At 43.2% G+C, this 16,920-nt stretch overlaps 1 non-coding gene across 1 annotated transcript; it reads right to left on the reverse strand.

The window, feature by feature from the left end:
- Positions 1-12,015: 12,015 nt before the first annotated feature.
- Positions 12,016-12,084, reverse strand: trnac-gca (transfer RNA cysteine (anticodon GCA)). The gene has a single exon. It is a non-coding gene; the product is annotated as a tRNA-Cys (tRNA).
- Positions 12,085-16,920: the final 4,836 nt, after the last annotated feature.

Raw genomic sequence — 16,920 nt, forward strand, 5'->3', positions numbered from 1 at the left:
TGTGTGTGTGCGTGCGTGCGAGCGAAATCCATGTCAGATTTGAAAACCAAACCTTTCTACACTATATAAAGGTGGAAATTTACATTGGTAAAAAAAAAAATACATCGGAAAAGGACGCGAGCACATTAATCTATTTTACAGGCATTAATTCTTTACGATTAGCATTATAGCATCATACTGAGTCACTTACAGTAGTTGTGGAACTCTTCTTTGTTTTCATTTTCATACGTTAGTCCAGTGCTTCTCAAATAGTGGGGCGGGCCACCCTGGGAGGGGGGGCGCGGTGTGATGCTGTGACCTTGGGGAACATGCTTGTTTTTCCGCCGTATGACAATAAAGTGTAATTGCACATCCACTCCAGTAGGTGGCAGTGGCGCGCTCCCGCGGGGAACCCTGCTACCCATGAGAATGGGCTGAAGGAGGCGGCTCCCTGTGATACCGAGGGTCTCCAGGAGCCCCCGGCTCTGGTTTCCCTAAGTTCAACCGCGTGGAGGCTCCGGAGGAGACAGGCCGGCACTGGGGGCTGCAGCTGACGAGGGGCTGGTTCTAAAGTCAAGTAAAAATTTCCCTTTCACAGTTCAAGTGCAGAACTCAAGCTGTCTCAGCTCCCCCTTCCATCGTACAGCCACTTGATGAAGGATGCCTTTCTACACTATATAAAGGTGGAAATTTACGATGGTGCAATTCTACTTTCTACATTGATGACTATGACGAAAATACTTCGTTGATTCCTCTGGGGATTAAAATGCATTTTCAGCACTAAAAAAACCAAACTTTTATAACAGCTAAACCAAACGTTTCATTGTCCTGAGACATCCTGTGTCAAACAAGGTTACAGTAGTTAACAAAAACGAATGAAAATAACAACAACAAAAAATGAACAAACCAGAGACAATAAAATATTGCATCAGTAACAATTCCACTATATAAAGGTGGGAATTTACATTGGAAACGTTTAGTTTAGCTGTTATATATTTATTTATTTATATATATAAATATATATATATATATATGTATATATGTTTTTTTGTCTTTTCAAAAAAAATTTCAAATTTGTGTTGTTTTTATAGCAGCAGAAACTTCTGTGCTGATCCAGAATTGTAAGATGTTTTTTTTTTTCAGTCTGAATGACAGCGACTACTTCTTTGACAGTCTGAGGCAGATCACACGTTTCCAATGTAAATTTCCACATTTATAGAGTGTAAAAAGGCATCCTGAAGCCTGGGAAGTCATTAATTTGATTGTCCAGTACACTTTTAAAAAGTTCCTCTTTTCAGAATATAATTATAAGAAAAATAAAGCTACAAGCGTCGTTGAGCAAACCCTCGAAGCATTTGTCGGGAATCATCCAAAATGTGTGCTTCTAACCAAAATGACCGACTTCCTTTTCCATTTCCCGCATGGGTCATTGAGTCTTCCTCATGCATCCTGTTTTGACAAACATGTCCACCCAATTTCATGTCCATTGGTGCAACTTATCTATAAGACTGTTTCATTCTTTTTTTTTCCTCATTCAAGAGGGCTTCTTTTTGGTGTTCATTTGGCCAAACTCCCTTTTCAGAGTTTGCCCTGGAATTAGCTCAAAATATCTACTTTTACTTTCTAATAAGCGCGTTCATACGCTCGCTGCATGGCCAGTAAGGACGCTAAGGGGCTCTTACTCTGGTGTACGATATGTTCTTAAAGGCGTTGTCTTCACAGACACGACTTTACTTGAGCTTTGCTCAATGTGGAATGGTGTTTTCAATCCAAAATACACACAAAGACCACAAAAGTGAAAAAAGTGTGCTGTGAAACGAAGGCCATTACCCCTGCTCAAGTGGCGTGGGGATCAATACCGTTTGAGCTGTCGATGCCTCTGATACCACAACTTCTCAATTTATATGATGATACTTTTGAGACTTCAGTTATTGAAGTGTTTGCAGCATTATACCAGAAAGGCGAGTCTTGGTATTGACTGGCAGTCGCACACAAGTATCACATAAAGAGCTGCGAGGCATCTCCCCGAAGCAGAAGAAAGTTCACATAACTTTTACATATTGACAGTCCAAATCATTTGTGACGGCCGACCGCTGGGGAAACACTGCGGCTGTAACAACTCATTTCGCAGAGCCGATCGATTAAATGGATTGCAAATGAAGACACTTCAGCAGATCACAAAAGGTGCATGAAATGCAAAGTGTTGGCTAATCCGATACGGCCGATCAGATCGACGTAAAATCTGCCAGAGTAACACTGGCTAATGGTATGAGGTCTTGTACAGAAGTGTTACTTCAGCTGTCTGTGCGTGTCTCTTTCTCGCATTTTCTATGCATAATCCAACGTGTATACAGTATGTGCTGACTCCCCATTTCAAAACAAAAGAAAAGGCTGTCTCTTGCAGAGCGCTACCACCACAAAGAACATTTCAGTCAGACAAAAAAAAAACACTACCTTGTGCACAAAACAATTACAAATACCGTTGATGTTTTTCTCCGGGCAGGTTAACAAAATCTACCTTATATTTGCTCGGATGAGTGTTTAGGCCTTGAGCATGTCACAATGCAAAAGTATTTCGCCTTCTTCAGAGTGTCACATGATGTATATATATATATTGAGTAGTGTTGAGTTGCCATCTACAGATAGGTCTTCGCTAACCTCCGAAGAATGCGGCCACTGAGCTTCATGTTTTTGTCACACCTTGTTGTCGTGCACTATTAATTGCCGTTACAGCTGAAAACAGACAAGACTTGCTCTGCATCTGTGTTAGTCTGCATTGCTGTCTCAGTGGGGCGATCATTCTCTGTTGGCCCATCAGGAGTCTGATAAGAGGGCAAATTCAAGCCTCAATCAGAGCTGGTTAATTATCACATCCACAGTAGGTGAGGGGTTTCCTCACTGCGTAATCCCTTCCATGAGAGGCATTATCTCATAAGGGAAATATTGGACAATCAAATTAATGACTGCCCAGGCTTCAGGATGTCTTTTTACACTATATAAAGGTGGAAATTTACATTGGAAACGTTTGGTTTAGCTGTTATAAAAGTTTCGGCAGTTCCTGGGGCCGCAGCGTGGCTGGGTCGCACGCCGTCACGCCAGCATATTATATTTGGCTATCTTGCTCCATATGTTCATGCGCGTGGCTACCTGCTAGAGCAGCACGGCTCACGAGCTTTTCTTCAGCTGCACCTGGCCGTCCAAATTTAAATCCGATAAAGTAAAGTCTCTCTCTCTCTCTCTGCTGTGCTCGTGGCCTCGCCTAACGGGACCTTTTGATTGGCTGTCAAAATGTCATACAAACTGCATATCTTACATTCTGCTTCAAATATTGTTTGAAAATGTCAGAAATATCAAAAATTCTAATCTGTATGATGGCTAAACAATATTTACCTTTTCTATCCATATAAATGGAACGAAAGGAGAAATTTTCCCTTTAGTAGGACTGGGCGATATGGCTGACAAGTGTACAAAATCATTAAAATCAATCGCTAATATATATATATATATATATATATATATATATATATATATATATATATATATAATAAGGCCTGTCAAAATTTAAAGCATTAACTCAGGTGATTAATCCCAAAAAATTTAACTCAGTTAAATATTTTAACTCAGTTAACTTCAGTTTACTTCAAAAATAATAATATTATGCCATATTAGCTGTCTTGAGCACGTCTCAAAAGAAAACACTGTGTTTAAGTTACCACTGGGCCCCGCTGGAAAGGGGACTTAGAAGAAATGAGGCAAATTCCCCCGGAGCTCCGTGCCTGAGTGCGGGCTGTGAGCCGCGCCGCGCCCGCCAACAGCCTTCAGTGGTCGGATACAATGTTTGAAAGTTCCCCGCTGGAAAGGGGACTTAGAAGAAATTAGTAAAATTCACCCGGAGCTCCGTGCCCGAGGGCCGGCTACGTCTTTAAGTTGATAATAATAATGACAGTACCAAAAATAACAAAACTAAAAAAAGTATAATCTCAGTGTTAATACAAATACAGACATACAATTATATTGTCACCTTCTATGATAACAAAATAAAAAACTACATTAATAAATAAAACCCAATTAAAAATGTTAATGATACAAAATATGGCAAATATTAATAATACACACAAATACTCTACATAAAAATAACAAAACTGAACACATTTGCTATGTGAGGCATTATCTCATAAGGGAAATACTGGACAATCAAATTAATGACTTCCCAGGCTTCAGGATGCCTTTTTACACTATATAAATGTGGAAATTTACATTGGAAACGTTTGGTTTAGCTGGAAATGAAGTTTCGTTTTTTTAGTGGCCACTGGGGGAGCTATAATGTAGACACAATCAAAGAAGACTTTCACAACTACTGTAAGTGAGGAGCAGTAATCTACAGTGGACCCTGCATACTGGTGGTTCGGCACCTTCGGATTCACCTATTCACTAATAACTGGCACATCGGGCCCAGTCCACATGAAAAACATGTTTCAGTACATTTGTTGGCCTCCGATTTGGTAGGATTTCCACTTAGTTGTCCCACTATCAGTGTTCAACAATGCATCTTAATTTTTCACCTTGAATTGTCTCAGTAGTTTGAAAATAAGTTGGAAAGTTTTAAAATCAAATAAATTAATAAATTAAAAAAAAAATACCTTTACACTGATGGTGGTCAAGAAGTCCTTTAATCAATTAATTTGCCGTTTTTCTTTCTTGTCTTCTCACTTTGTTGAAGCTGCTTCTTCTAAGAAAGAGTGTCGTGATAACATTATTTCATCTTTTGATAAGACCTGATTGATTTTGCATCAAACGCTCCGATTGATTTACCTCGATTTGTAGCACTGTGTTTGTATTTCTGGGTTAATTGAACATTCAAAATTGTCCAAAGGTGTGATTGTGAGTGTGAATAGTGATAGTTTGTCTATGTGTACACTGCGATTGGTTTACAACCAGTTCAGGGTGTACCGTGCCCGGGGAAAGTGCTCCTCTTCGGCTTACTGTGACGTGAGCATGCCTTCCTCCTCCGGAGCTTCCATTCGGTTAAACTTAGGGGCCGCTTGGAACCGCCCGTGGTGTTCTGCATGTTGGTCTTCCTCCACTTGGTATGCTGTACCATTAGGGACACCAGGCATCTTCCGCTTCTCCTTTAATTACATCAAATAAAGATAAACTATTTTCAATATATTGTGATTGTAGTGCACCAACCACACCCAAAAAAAAAAACTCTGACCCCCCGGAAGTTCTGACTAGATGTCGTCGGGCTCACCTCCACACACAGCTTGGGCTCAGGTATATATGAAATAGAAATTATTTTTTCATACTTTATTTGATGTATTCTGTTCAATTACTTTGATTTCATTTGGTGTTTCTTGAAATTACTTTATGAACATATTTACTTGTTGATGTTTTCATTTAACTTGGAGCTCCCTACACTTTCCTGCCGTACTACAATAAAGTGTTCAGATCCGTAACTTCGGGACAAGGATTGGCTCTAAGGGCTGGGTCGGTCGGGCTGGGGTGCGAAGCGGGGCTGGGTACGCATCATGAAACACGCGCGCCACACTGAGCGGACCAGCGTGTGCGCTTGCCCTGCGCCGACCTTATATTTGCTCGGATGAGTGTTTAGGCCTTGAGCATGTCACAATACGAACGCTTCGATATATAAATAGAAATAATAGTGTGTATGTCGCCCTTGGCTGCCCTCTGGAGCCTCACTCTGTCCGCCTCAGTACAGCGCATCATTCAAGAATTTGGGCAAACTCATTAAAAGACATATGTTGTTGTTTGACAATATTACACTTATCACCCTCTATGGCAATTTATGTGTATAACAAATAAACTCAAATGAATTGTTCCTTTATACGAGGAAACCATACTCAAATGTACATATTTGCAATTTTTTACTTTAAATTAACTATTTTTTTAAACAATCTAATCCAAAAGGAACTTACATAGTTTTAGTGTTTCAACGTTTTTGATTTGGGAGGAATTTAAACAGCAGTGACGATCACTACTGTTATTTCCCTCGGGAGAAAATAAGGCCGACATTTAACGAAAAAGGAGGTGAAGCCAAATTGGAAATGTGGCATGATCCCACCCCCTCCTGGGACCCCTGAGTCAATTATAATCAATTCCTTTCCTCACCGGACTAAATCAAGGCATTTTTGTCCATATTAGATTATATTGAGTTCTTTTTTTTTTTTTTTTTTTTTTTACACACTCATGTTTCATCGCTGTCACTAACTCTCAACATCTGTATGCCGCCGCGGCCCCGCAAAACTCTTGGCTCCAGAGGACAGTCAAAACAGCGCAAAGGATTATTGGCTGCCCTCTCCGCGCGGGCCCGCGCTACCCTGCCCCGGCCCGGGGGGGGGGGGGGGCGGAAGACCCGCACCGTCGCGCGATCACAATGGAAATTAAACACGAAATTATCTCCAGGCATGAACGTGGGATTCGTATGGTCAATTTGGCAAAGGAATATGGTCGTAATCCTTCCACTACATCCAGATCAAAGCCAAGGGACAGCCGCTTGGCACAGGCAGTCCCCTGCTAATTCTTTTGATTATCACCCTGTTTTACAAGCCGTAGAGGAGCACCTTCCCCGGGCACGGGCTATCATTGCAGTACTTTCGAGCTTCTGCGTCAGCTCGACGCTGGTCCAGCACATGAGCACATCGATGGCCGAAATGTTGAACCACATCTCCGGACGAAGCTCACTTCTGTCAACGTCTTCAATTAGACCAGGGGCGTTGCAGTTCCGCCGAAATGTGCCCCAGGTGTTTTGGAAAACCCCGGAGCTTCCATTCGGTTAAACTTAGGGGCCGCTTGGCACCGTTATGCCCAAGCCTTTTCCCCTCACTTTCCAGGCTTCAGGATGCCTCAAAAGAGAGTACAAGTACCCTGAAATAGCGAAATTGCGAGGATGTGTTTCGACGAGTACGGAGCACTTCCTGTATTATGCTGCTATACTGCCCCCTAGTGACCAAAGCCATTTATGGCACCGTCATCGGTAGCAAATGGTGGCACAAAAGCGTCACACTTCATGAATATGTATCCCGCCGAGAAACAATAGCGCAAAATAAGTACAGCTGTCTTTTTATAGTTTAACAATTAACTCTGCAGAATTTAAGCATTTGCTATTGCCGAAGACAGCTAGCATCTGAGTCATGTTGCCGGAGCTTTTGTTGCCACAAAGTACAATCGGACTTTTCAGCACCGTAATAGCCACGCCTTTTGACGAATCTGACTGAAAAGGGCGTGTGTCACAGTTAAGCCGAATTGGAGCACCTCTTCCGCCCGGGCACACCGCCCGACAGTGAGGGGAGAGGGCAGCCAATACACTCCATTTACCATTCAGCAGTTATATTTTAAAACTTTTTGAGTTTCATTGAGAGATAGAGAAAGAGAGGGAGAGGGAGGGAGAGAGAGAGAGACGGACTGACGATTATAATTCAGTTTGATTTGAAAAATGAGCAATTACCAGTTTTGAGGTGACATTTCAGTGCCAAAAGCGTTCTGTTCATATTAGACGTTAAAATATCAAATTTTTCGCCATGCCCGATGAGACTGCCAAGTTTGGTGAATTTTTGTGCCTACAAGACCGTGCGTCCATGTGTGGATCAGCTTTATTGGCCACACAAGGATTTCTTGAAATATAAAATTAGGTACCCTAAACCCAAGTAGGAACCCCAGTCCCAGTACATTCCTGATTATCTGTGTTTATATGCTGCACGGTTAGTAATAGGGAAAAGGCGGGTCACCACAATGGACTTTGTGTGAAAAAAATTGTTTTAAAATTTGCAAGTTGAACAAATTACTAAACCATTTACAATGTACTTGCACTCAGATGATTCTGAACTGTGTCTCATCTGCTTTTACCAGTTGGTGGCGCTACAACACACTGAAAACTATTAATTAATTTTTCTCAAAGAGGACCTTTCTAGCTGCCGCACTTGCATTCCACTTTGTGCGCTCCTAATGGCTTTTTTTTTTTTAAGATGCAAATACTTATACACAGGGGAAATACTGGACAATCAAATTAATGACTTCCCAGGCTTCAGGATGCCTTTTTACAGAATTTCACTCTCTCTCTCTCTCTCTCTCTCCGTATATATATGCAACGTGGGCGAGCCACTCCAAAAGAAACTGCCGCACATGAATAATTACCGCAGCAGATGCGGTGTGGGGGAAATGAATAACCATGATGCTACCATGGCGAGCCATTTAAAAAAAGCTGCACAACTAACGTATAAAATATTGATAAATTTGCTCGGCCTGATGTGTGTGTAAAACGTCACAAAATTCGGCCACTCGGCCCACCTCGTTATCAATTTCAAACTACCCTGAATTTATTGTTTGTGTTTCATTAAAAAAAAAAACATGGAAAGAGGACCAAGAAATGGCATATTGTTTCGCACATGACTATTCTGAATCATTTCTAAGTGCATTGCAGGGATTTATTTAAAAATGTTTTTTTTTTTTTTTTTTTTTGTTAACAAAGAAACTCTGAGTGATTAGAAAATGGCGGAAATTGGTTTTTCGGAGAATGCCCTGTCGTGGCCACAAGGGGATCGCGCATTCCACAACAGCTGGAGCTGTTACAAAGCGCTTTCCATATGTCAGTTGCACTGTTTATTAAGTTCAACAATCTGGGGTCAGACGTGGGCCAGCTTGGTGAACCTGTCGTCGACTACATGGTAGAAAAGAACCATCACAGTGCTCAAGCGGCGTCCGAGAGTCCAAATCATCCAAGAATCAGCGTCAATCGGATTAGCAACAGCGATCTGTCAACGTTCCCGCCACGGCGAGCCTACCTGCAACACACTTGGCGCCGGCGACGTTGGATACGGTGAGCAGGTAGGTACCGGTGTGGTTTCTGGTGCACTCGTTGATGGTGAGAACAGTGGAGAAGTTGTCTGTGTCAATCTTGATCTTGCCTCCACTGGTGATCTCCTCTCCTTCAGTGGACCATTTGGCGGTAGGCGAGCCCACGAATCATTCGTTAGCCAATTATTGGCTTGACAATCAACGCAGCGTTCTCAGGGCATATATATATATATATATATATATATATATATATATGAGCGTGAGCAGAAGAAAGAGAATGAGCGCATTGAAAAAGAGAGAATGCGAAGGCTGATGGTGAGCTGTCTCTCCAAAATCGTTTTCACTTATATACAAACTCATTTACAATAAATGTCATTGAGTGCATTCACCGGATCCATCACAGTGTGTACAGCGCGAGCTGAAAATGCATTTACAGCACGAAAAAAACAAACTTTTATAACAGCTAAACCAAACGTTTCCAATGTAAATTTCCACCTTTATAGAGTGTAAAAAGGCATCCTGAAGCCTGGGAAGTCATTAGCTTGTTCCGGTGGGTCCCAAGCCAGGCTCAAGCACATACCCCGGGGAGTCCGTAAAAGATATATACCATGCTGGACACCAGAATGTGAGGAAATATTAAAATCCTATGAGGAAACCCAGAATCCAGATATGTTTCTATCAAAACAAGCCTGAACAAATGAATCAACCAGCCAAGATTGTCTGTCATTTCCGCGCTGGGCAGCCCTCGAACTCCCTCTGATCTCGTTCATGCTCTTGTTCTCGCCCCCGCTCTCGTCCCCCCGTAATTGTCACTGTCTGGAAAACATGCAGGACACCGGCCCTCGAGGACTGGAGTTTGACACCCCTGGTCTTTAATTTTACATATCAAAAGTTTCTCAAGGAAGTGACGAGGAGGAGGAAAATGTTTGGAGATGAGATTGTGAAGCGCAAACGCACGGAACGCAGAAGGCCAGGTAAAAGTCGGAGTAATTAAATAAATACTAAAAGCGTAGGCGGCAGTCGTAGCGTGGCAAGCATCTTTTGCGACAGCGACGATACGAAAGTAAACAAAAAGTCAACGTTTCGTAACGTTTTACACGCCTCCAAACTAAGTTAAGCGCACAACGTCATAAAAAAATATGGAAAGTCATCAAGTAAGGACAGAAAATGTGCACGAGTTCCTCTTCAAGCTCAATTTCACTGCCTGAAAGCAGCTTGGAATGCAAAACACTGATGTGCCCTTTGGCTTCCTCTGTCACAATGTTACTGAAGACTGTAGCACATCTGATTATGAGTGTAAATAGGACAAGTAAATTCTCATTAGTCAGATAATATTAATATTGTTTACTTGTGTGGCTGCCCATTGTAGAGTTCTTCCTTTCCATGCAACGAGAATGATCATGTGATGTACTGCAGGTTCATTTTGACTCAATTGAAGATTCATGGTTAAGTTTCACTCATTTATTCAGGTTGCAGCAGCAAGAGATTCGCTTCATATTTTAACTTAGAAAAATATGTAGAATAATTCAGATGTTTTTTATTTTATGCTGTAGCCTCACATAAGAGAAAGCCAAGTGGTTTAAGTTGTACGATTGCTTTTTCGCATATTTAACCGGACACCTTGCCTCACTTCCATTCACTCACAATAAATCCTTCACATTTACATAAAATTTTGGGGGTTTGAAACTCCACCTAAAGCTCAAGTCTGTTTTCATGCTTTTACAGGTTGTCTGGAATTTGAATGGAGTCTTCCTTGTGTCATCAGCCACACCTCCTCCTCCACCTTCACCTTTATTTTGACAACAACAATATCTCATGTAGGAAATACTGGACAATCAAATTAATGACTTTCCAGGCTTCAGGAGTGCTCGTCTTCATGGACGACTGCATCATCACGGCGTGCCAGGCTTCATCGGGCATGGCGAAAAATTTTATATTTTACAACCATGCTGTGCTGAAAGTTCAAAGTGAGAAGCAAGGTTCGACAAGTGTTGGGTTTTACACAACAGAAGCTAAAGGCAAAAATCACCTTTTTATATAGCGTTTGTTTTTTTTTTATTTTCACACCGAGCCAATCTCCTCCAGCAAGCAAGTACCTTATTATACATCCTGGGCGACCGCATCGCTTGTTTGGACCGATCTATGAATGACAACCAAAAAATTGCTCGGAGGGCCTGAACGAAACGGCCCTCGCGGCGGGCGTACCGGGGTCAAACCCGGCCAGAAAAGGTGTACAGCGACGGTCTCGCTCCGTGGGCCGTTTCGTGCCGCGCTGAACTTGGAGCAAGAACCAAAAAAAAAAACCAAAAAAATCTCATTGCTTCATTCAGCTGGACATCAACTTTGGATGTATGTGCACACCGGCCCCAACTGGTTAGCACGATGGCCTCACAGTGCAGAGGTTGTGACGCTTTCAGTCGTTTAAAAACCCAAACCCTAATTTGAAATCTTTTCAGCGGAGCCGTGCTGCAGACGGGCCACAAGACACCATCATGTGACACTCTGAAGAAGGCGAAAGGATCCATCTTCTCGAAATTTTTCACATTTGAGGATATTCTGCACACTTTCCGTTGACGGACCATGGCGACAGTGACACTCGGTAGGCTACTTGGTTCTGATAACCGCAAGCTGTTACAAGTAAAGAAGACATATGTTTATATATATATATATATATACATATATATATAATAAATATATATTGCTTTTGTGTGTAAAGTTAATTGATGACTCTATATTGTCCAAAAGTGCATGTGTGAATGCAAGTTGAAGACCTTCACAGTTATTAGTGTTCGCGTAGAGCAGCGGATAAGATGTCACAAATCATCAAGTCTCAAGGTGCTGTTCCAGCAATTAAGAGCTCTTTCTAATGTGGTTCAGAATGAAACTGCAGAAACGTTTGGTTTAGCTGTTATAAAAGTGGCGGCTTTTACTTAATCAAGGCCCATCTCTTCTACTACAGCGTCAAGTTAGCTAGCTAGCTAGCTCTGCCTACAGCTGCGCGCACACACACGCGCACGCGCGCACACACTTGTCCGTGTGGACATGATTACGTCGCTAAAGTTAGTGCGTGTGCGTGCGCGTGAGCGTGTGTGTGTGTGTGTATTGGCGGGGGTGCTAAATTGGGGTTGCCACACACTCCCCCCCGAGGGGGGGGGAACGGAGGGGCGTTCGGGCCGCAACGTGGCAGGGGTCGGTCGCATCGAATGAAGCAGAGGAACGGTCCCAGGATGCCACCCAGATTTGAACTGGGGACCTCTTGATCTGCAGTCAAATGCTCTACCACTGAGCTACACCCCTTTCAATCGTAGCCACAGGCAATTGTGCTGTATTAATAATACAGTGAATACACAATTTTGCATGAGGTTTTCGAAATCTGGGCATCATACAGGGCCCCAATAATAATTTCTACACAAAGAAAGGCATCCTGAAGCCTGGAAAGTCATTAATTTGATTGTCCAGTATTTCCTTCATGAGATATTGCAACACTTAGAAAAAGTGTACAGCGCCAGCAGACAATGAATTTTCAGCACTAAAAAAACGAAACTTCATTAACAGCTAAACTAAACGTTTCCAATGTAAATTTCCACCTTTATAGTGTAGAAAGGCATCCTGAAGCCTGGAAAGTCATAAATTTGATTGTCCACATGGAGGCTTCATGTTCACCTACGACTCCCTGATAAACGGAGATGCACAACAGTGAGTTTAAATAACACAATTGACTTATATGAAAAAAATATTTTGAGCAAATCTGTAGACAAAAACTGGTGCATTGACAGATTTAAAAATAATCACAATCTGAATGATTAAAAAAAAAAAAAAGTAGGGCTGGATCGCGTTCAACGTTGCCATCAAGATACATTAGATGAGCCCATAGTCGCTCCAGTTTGTCCTCAAGGCCACCTCCTGGCGGCAGCTGCCTTGAACTCCTTGAAATTGATTTACACCAGCAAGAAAATAAAACTTTTCTATTTACTCAAAAAAGTCATTTTTTGATATTAAACTAGTTAATATCAAGGCCTAAACACTCATCCGAGCAAATATAAGGTAGATTTTGTTCACCTGCCCGGAGAAAAACATCAACAGATGAGCCTCTGTTTAGGGGAGTGGCCCCCGCCGAGGCCAAGGCCGGGCCAGGCCCAGCCCAAGCCTCTCATTAGCCGCTCCTTTTTGGAGTGGTTAAGAGAGGGGGAGCGGAGGGGGGTGTTACAGGCGTGCGTCATTTAATTTTGACCAACTTACCAGGTTGCATTGGGAGATGCCAACTGGTAATGCTCTCTTGACTGTGTTTGCTTTATTATTGCTTGGTACTTTCAATGGGCACTGTCTGAGGCGGGATTCGAACCCACGCCTCCTGGGGAGACTGCGACCTGAACGCAACGCCTTAGACCGCTCTGCCATCCTGGCAACTGGTAATGCTCTCTTGACTGTGTTTGCTTTATTATTGCTTGGTACTTTCAATGGGCACTGTCTGAGGCGGGATCCGAACCCACGCCTCCTGGGGAGACTGCGACCTGAACGCAACGCCTTAGACCGCTCTGCCATCCTGGCAACTGGTAATGCTCTCTTGACTGTGTTTGCTTTGTTATTGCTTGGTACTTTCAATGGGCTCTGTCTGTGGTGGGATTCGAACCCACTGCTGCCGTTCCTTTGTCTAGGCCTGTCCAAAAATGCCTCGCCGGGAGCTATTTACAGCGCCTGTGCCCGGGGAAGGTGCTCATATTCGGGCCAAGTGTGACACACGCCCGCCCTCCTCCTCCGGAGCTTCCATTTGGGCAAACTTAGGGGCCGCTTGGCACCGCCTGTGCCCGGGGAAGGTGCTCATATTTGGGCCAAGTGTGACACACGCCCGCCCTCCTCCTCCGGAGCTTCCATTTGGGCACGGCGCGGCTCATAGCCGGCCCTCGGGCACGGAGCTCCGGCTGAATTTTACTCATTTCTTCTAAGTCCCCTTTCCAGCGGGGAACTTTGAAACATTGTATCCACGCCTCCTGGGGAGACTGCGACCTGAACGAAACGCCTTAGACCGCTCTGCCATCCTGGCAACTGGTAATGCTCTCTTGACTGTGTTTGCTTTGTTCTAGCCTGGTACTTTCAATGGGCTCTGTCTGAGGCGGGATTCGAACCCACGCCTCCTGGGGAGAGATCTGCAGTCAATGACATCCCAAATAGCGTTAGTGTGTCAGTGAATAGCTGGTCAGTGGGTGCATCTTAAAATTACAGCTAATACGAATAAAATACAGGTAAAGCCGCACCGGGGTGACTGGCTGTTCACTTCAGGTGCCATTTCTTTTTGTTTCTGTTTCGTTTTGTGACTGGCTGTTCACATCAGGTGTCACTCAGCAATTTCCACCTTTATATAGTGTAGAAAGGCATCCTGAAGCCTGGAAAGTCATTGATTTGATTGTCCAGTATTTCCTTCATGAGATATTGCAACACTTAGAAAAAGTGTACAGCGCCAGCAGACAATGAATTTTCAGCACTAAAAAAACGAAACTTCATTAACAGCTAAACTATATTTTAAATTATAGCTCGTTATTTTTTTTTTTTTAAGCACTGTCATTTGATGTACACTGTCCGAGAGGGATTCATTGAACAATGTTTATTATTGTGCTTGTTGTGTTCAGTGGCCCACATTATTATCTCTGTAAAGCCAGATTTGTCTGTACTTGTATTCTATTGGATTGTACAAATGAATCCTATGTGGCCACTGGCCATTGCGTAGCCTATATATCTGTGTGAGTAGTATGTATGTGGCTGCTGTTGGGATAGCATTTGAAAATATATTGTTTCATGCTTTGTCTGTTATGTCTCGGAATTTAAATCTGTGAAATTAGCATATAAAGCATATGCTTCCGAATACCAGGGTTCTCAGTCATGCGTGTCAATCACTCGCTCAAGGCACATAGAAACATACTGACAAGATGAAATCAAATTGTAATGATCCAACTCCTAATGACAAGGGATACAGCTCTTGCTCACAGCTTTAATATCAATTGGCAAATCTTTGGGATCCCACCGTCAACGAGGCGTCAACTTGCTCAGCTCAATGACACTTTGACCTCACTCGACCCACGGAAGGACGCGTTCAAGTCAATCCAATGCTAACTCGAGCATGCTAATGGCTAACAAATGACTTCAGAGAATCCCCTTTCACACACACACAACGTTGCTCTGCTTGTGCCTTTCACGCAGAACAAAGTGAGTGTCACACCCCGGTCCTGGCATGTCACGAACCCCTTTCACACACGCACACACCATACCACCTCAAAACACTTTCCCTCTACCAGTTCACTTTCTCTCTCTTGTTGCTGTTGGGCTTTTGTGTCAGGCGACAAGGAGGAGCTGACCTGACATGTTTCGGCGAGTCTTTCGCCTTCTTCAGAGTGTCGCATGATGGTGTCTTGAGACCCGTCTTTATCAGCTGATGTTCCATGAGGGTGTGACTTACCTGTCAAAAAAATGAAAAATCAGAGCAGTAAAAGAACAAGCACAACATGAACATTACAAATCAGCAATCACTGACCACTGCAAAAGGGAAAACCACATCATGGACCGGGAGAAGGGCAGGGTCATCCGCACCGAATGGCACTGACATTTATTTTTGCCCAAATGCCAGTGGTATCACATTACATGGGACTGTGCGAGCTGTAAATGCATTTTCAGCTCGCGCTGTACACATTTGCTATGAGAGGCATTATCTCATAAGGGAAATATTGGACAATCAAATTAATGACTGCCCAGGCTTCAGGATGTCTTTTTACACTATATAAAGGTGGAAATTTACATTGCAAACGTTTGGTTTAGCTGTTATAAAAGTTTGGTATTTTAGTGCTGAAAATGCATTTTCAGCTCGCACAGTCCCATGTAATGTGATATCATTTAAGAAATAATAAAAGCCTTGTTCTTCTGAACTGTCAGTAAAACACCGGACTTAATAGCTCTCTGTTACTTAAAGTGAATTCCTTACCATCGCCATTGTTGTCGTGAGTCTTCAAGTCCACGTCAGCATCATGCATTGTGATGTGTTTCTATATGCCCTATTCACCGCGGGAGGATGTGTCAGTGACTGTGTTCTGTTTATGCTATGAAACTTATGGTATCAAATAAATCAAAAAAATTGCAATCAAAGGACGGTACAAAACTGAAATGGAATACTTCTATTGCTGTTTCCAATTGGTCCACAGTGGTCGGTCTGATCTCGAAAGGTGACGAGACAGCCTACAGAGAGGAGGTAAAGAGACTGACAGCTTGGTGCAAGGACAACAGACTGCAAAAACAAAGGAGATTGTCGAGTGGATACTGGATTGGGATTCTTGGAAATCCCTCAGCAAACAGCCCGAAGGGCTTTGGTGTTGCGCACGTGCTTGAGCACCCATGCCCGAAGGTTTCCCAGGCTTCAGGGTACAATGACAGAAGATAAATGATTCTGACGGGGAGAAAAAAAGACTAAACCTAAGCTTCTCCCGATGCCGCACATTGCAAAAACATGCATCCATTTAGATGATGTGGTACTGTTGGCTTCCTCAGGCCGTGATCTCCAACTCTCACTGGAGCAGTTCGCAGCCGAGTGTGAAGCGGTTGGAAATTTACATTGGAGTCACTCTAAATGGCCGCTGCTCATCTACAGACTGCAACCTGAACGCAACGCCTTAGACCGCTCTGCCAGGATGTTCTTGCTTGGTACTTTCAATGGGCTCTGTCTGAGGTGGGATTCGCTCCCGGCACTGCGAACTTTCGGCGCAAGCTCCCCTGTGACACAAATAACACAACACGGTCAAGAGAGCATTACCAGTTGACACGTCATGACGACATATAAACGTGCACTCTCGCATGCAATACAGGAAAAACTCATACGTTAACATAGAAGCACAAAATAAGGGATGCCGGTCATCGTGAGAATCTGTGGCCTTTCATCAATAAAGATTGGGCATTGTAGTTTCGCCGAGCGGCACTGGTAAGAGACAGGTTTCTAAACTTTGTCTAAATTTTTTAGACAAATATATTTTACACAGTATAAACGTATCTAGTGGAGCTGTTAGACCAAAACACCATGGGCACAGACGGTGCCAAGCGGCCCCTAAGTTTGCCCCATTTCCAACCCATGTGGGAGCACTGACTGACTTTGCTGTG

Source organism: Idiotropiscis lumnitzeri, chromosome 22 (genome assembly GCF_059441095.1).
Source record: "Idiotropiscis lumnitzeri isolate Australia: NSW breed Sydney's pygmy pipehorse chromosome 22, RoL_Ilum_1.0, whole genome shotgun sequence".
Lineage (NCBI taxonomy): Eukaryota > Metazoa > Chordata > Actinopteri > Syngnathiformes > Syngnathidae > Idiotropiscis > Idiotropiscis lumnitzeri.